Source organism: Vollenhovia emeryi, unplaced genomic scaffold (assembly GCF_000949405.1).
Source record: "Vollenhovia emeryi isolate VEMERY1.0 unplaced genomic scaffold, V.emery_V1.0 DF940845.1, whole genome shotgun sequence".
Taxonomy (NCBI): Eukaryota; Metazoa; Arthropoda; class Insecta; order Hymenoptera; family Formicidae; genus Vollenhovia; species Vollenhovia emeryi.
Window position 1 is genome coordinate 1 of NW_011965521.1, and position 4,473 is coordinate 4,473.

Here is a 4,473-nt window from a genome sequence, read left to right on the forward strand (position 1 = left end):
TTCACTTGAAATTAGATCTTTATCATATAAAACATTTTCAAAATCATTTTGGATTATATCGTCATCATGCATATTTCGATTTTGTAATGTATTTTCAGAAAATGATGTTGAAACAAATGTTGATTCCATAGTTTTATGAGATTCCATTATAATATCTGTTTCCATTTTTACCATCTTTCTTCGTTGTGAAAAACTAAGTACGCGTTTATACGAATGTTTATGCGACATGGTAAATTTGTCTTCCTGAAAACAGTTTAGTATATTGTATTAAAAGTTACAAATTAACAACTGGAAATAAAAAATTAATACTAGAAAGTAAGAATGAAACACAAATACATTATTTCTAATTTTAACTTATTGTACTAATATAACAGTGCAGCAAAAAAGAACAGACCAATCAAGATTGAGCGAGTGAGATAATAAAAGAATATTTATTATTTTACAAGAAAAATATGTAATTTGATTGAGAACGGAATATACATACTTGTATATAGACTTAGAAAAATTTCAAGATGCGATTGGTGATATTGCCAGACACGAGATATATTCTCAAACATTAAAACACAGCCTTCTGCTAAAAATCCGTCGAAGCTTTTATTATTGGATCACGAGATTTGCAGGTTGCAAACAATTGGAAGTTATTTAAATATATAAGCACAAATATTTAAATTTTTTACAATGTAAGCAAAATTTGGTTTTTTTAGATGTTATAATAAAATCAGTGGTACAGACTAGTAATGAACATCAAAATAGAAGCAATTATCTGTGATGAACTTATCAGATAATACATTGGTTTCACAGTTTTTAAACATTATTAGAGAGCAGAAGACAAAAATTCAAAGACTAAATCAAGGTAATAAATTTCTTATGAAAGAAAACCGAAAACTGGAGATAGTGAGCAAATTTCTTTTAGAGAAAAACTTTTAGTTCCAACGATAACAGAATATCTATATAATAATAAATTTATTTATGTTTTGTTATTGATCATTAAGTGTCTATATTTTACATAGATACTCGGATACGTATTTTTATTGCTAATTTTTCATTATTTTTACTTGCAACAAATTGTAATTATAGATAAAGTATATTACTTCTAAAAAAACTTATGTAAAATTCAATTAGTAATATCTTTAATTTTAAATAAAATTCAAGTACTACTTACCACTATCTAATTCAATGCAAGATAAGTTTTTTTCAGAAAAACTTTGCTCAATTTTAAGAGCATTGATTATTAAGTCTCAAAGATACTGCAACACAATTGTAACCTAAAACATAAAAATTATATAAATAACGATATTGCTATTTTCACTTAATATTAAAAGTGCATTGAAACATTCTTCTGTCCCTTCTTTCTTCATTGAAAAAAGGACTAGAGGAATGCTTTGAAGCATTTATAGTTTGAAGTGGATTGCAACTTATGTCTTATACCTAAATCAATAGAGTAGGTACATTGACATTGTATGGTTTGCCGGTCACCAGTGATTGCGGTGTGATATTGACATACGAAGCAAGGCACATATTTTACTTATTTTTCATTATTTTGTGTCGCTATCTGGATACGCGTTTTCAACCTGCCCGGATCGGATATTGCGGTTATTGAATGCAGATAAATTTTACTTGTTATATTTCAAAGATTATATTGTGTAAAAAGTAGCTGGCAATATTATACAAACGCAAACACATCCTTTTAAAATGTAATAAAATGTTGAACGAAAAATTTGTTTTTATATGTTGAAACGGTAATTGTTTTCTTCGAAAATATATAACCTATACTTTTCAGTTTTGCGATATTAAAGGAATATAAGCAAAATGTAACCGATAAAAAAGTTATTTTATTGTATATAATGTTGTGCATAATATATGAGCTGATTGTAAACAAGATAAGGATTACCTTCGATAAAAATAACGTACCTCAAGCGTTTTCCTCGAGGCGCACAGGTAAAGAAGGTTAGAGCCAGACCGGAAAAGATCGGGACAGCCGGACAGTTGGGACTGCGTTCCGACGGTTCTGGCCATGATGTAAGTATAAGGCTGGATTCACATGGAGCGTAACTTGCGTAGCACTACAGCAGTGTCTTGCCGGAACGCACTCTCAAGCCCAGTGTAATTTTAAATGTAAAATTTTAGTCATGCATGAAACACAGTATTAAAAAATGGCTCACTTGTTCTGTTAATTTACCGGCTATTATTTTTCAAAAATTAAAATAATGGAAATAACCATTTGAAAAAGAACTCCCTATAATTACCATATGGAAACATGATTTGTATCTGTAATGATATGAGGTATAGTACGTGTCACCGTTAAAATAATATATGTTCAGGATATCCTGAGGACTCTCGTAGGATATCCTGAGGACTCTCGTAGGATATCCTGAGGACTCTCGTAGGATATCCTGAGGACTCTCGTAGGATATCCTGAGGACTCTCGTAGGATATCCTGAGGAGACTTTCGTAGGATGTCCTGAGGACTTTCGTAGGATGTCCCAAGGAAACTTCTTATATGCTATGTGGACACTTATGGAAGATTTTTATTTACAACAGTATTTAACATTCTAGAATTATTTCTGAAGTAAGTTTTATACATAAAATATTTATATAAAATATTTACAGTAATACAACTATGTCCTGAAAAGATCCCAGGACATCCCGGGACATATTCAGGATGATCCTGAGGACGTCCTGTGCTATTTGGGTAGTTCGACCACTCTTGAAGATGTCGTCGGTAAGACGGGGTATGTTGTAGGAAGGGGCCAAGACCCGTTGGGTCATCGTGATTTCCAAGAACAGCGGATGATAAAGGTGACGATAGCGGGTCAAGTAAGCAATTATAGGTAGTTGTTATATGAATCGGAGTCATTGCAAGCCTTAATTAAATTTTTTTGTGCAAATTGCAGGAAACTTGCCTCCGGAGTGATAATAGATATATTTCTTACACCTCGAATCGTACCTTTTGCGCCAATTCGTTAGACGAAAAAAACGGTCTTTGTGACGGTGACTCGGGGAACGCACTGGTGCTGCTGAACAACCACACAGGCCGTTATGAGTTACGCGGTCTTTATTCGGGAGGTTTAGCTAGTGGAAATACCACTTTGCTCTGCGATCCACGGTTATACGATATCTACGTTGATGTAGTCCATTTCAAATCTTGGATTCAACGACAGATTTTAACGCTGGTCTTTCGCCACAAAATTCAATAGCGACAAGTTTCTTGAATGCAAAGTTTATCCGAAGTTTAGCCAGGGCACTTAAGTAGAGTAACACGTGAGAATTAAACAGTTAGGAATTTTACTTTCGATTGTTTAGAGTAAACCAGGGTATTATGGCCTATACGGAAAAGTTAATAGCTTGTTATTTCTTTAATAATCACTAAACAGTACGTTTCTCTAATCATTCTTGATAATAATCGATATTTAACGTGGTTTATGTGTGTAGTATGAAAGTGTTAATATCGTACCATGTTTTTCACTTTTGACTGTCTGCACAATTTTCACGAAACATGGATTTACTACAAACTATTAAAACATAGAAAAATGTACAGTTATTTTAACCAACGTTAGACACATAACAAAGATATGTCAATTTTTGTGTTTGTTTTCACTATTTTTCCGTTTTTCTATCCCGTAATACTGTAGCTATCTTTTCTTTACAAGTTTGGAAAAATGATGAACGCTCATGTTGTAATATTTTAATAATATACAAACGTTTTACAAAGTTTTTTTCCATGCCGATAGCATTACGGGTAAATATGCAGAATAGGTCACACCTCACCGATTTCCTCGCCACTTAGGTATGTTGTAGGGGAGAGTTTTCTGAGTAATTCCCCGTAAGAATCAAGTGGGGGACGGTATTGATTTAGGAGATATAACAAATTGAAAACTAAAAATTTTAATACTTTTCTTAGTAATTTTTATTAAAATGCCTGTGTAGCTACCTTTAAAATCATAAAAAAACTACCGTTTTCATTTACAAGGTCACACCTGCCACCAATCGGTACGGGTTGACACACACACGCGCGCGCGCGCGCACGCTTAATTCTTCTCGCGGCGCAGACTGACCGTGCAAGCGAGATTCACTCTACACCTCAGACATGGTTTGGGTATGGTTATATTTTAACGAAGTGGAGCCCCCCCGAAGGGGGGGGCGGAACATACTGTCTCCACGCATGTACTTCCACCATTGTACTGTTCCACATGGGTTTGCAACTTTCCACGTGAAGCGAGATCCACTCCACACCTCTGACATAGGGTGGGTAGGGTTATTTTTAACGAAGTGGAGCCCCCCCGAAGGGGGGGCGGAACATACTGTCTCCACGCATACATTTTTCTACCCATATATAAGTCACTCCCCTCCACCAAATGTAGATAGAAAAATGTATGTGTGAAGACAGTGTGTTCCGCCCCCCCCCTTCGGGGGGGCTCCACGTAATTAATAATAACCCTACCCACCCTATGTCAGAGGTGTGGAATGGATCTC

The 4,473-nt window shown here is 34.7% G+C and overlaps 1 long non-coding RNA gene across 1 annotated transcript; it reads right to left on the reverse strand.

Annotated features, from left to right (window-relative positions):
• Positions 1–50: 50 nt before the first annotated feature.
• LOC105555708 lies at positions 51–3,787 on the reverse strand. The gene is made up of 3 exons (XR_001008505.1): positions 1,912–3,787; positions 1,163–1,265; positions 51–574 (listed from the first exon to the last, which is right to left on the reverse strand). It is a non-coding gene; the product is annotated as an uncharacterized LOC105555708 (long non-coding RNA).
• Positions 3,788–4,473: the final 686 nt, after the last annotated feature.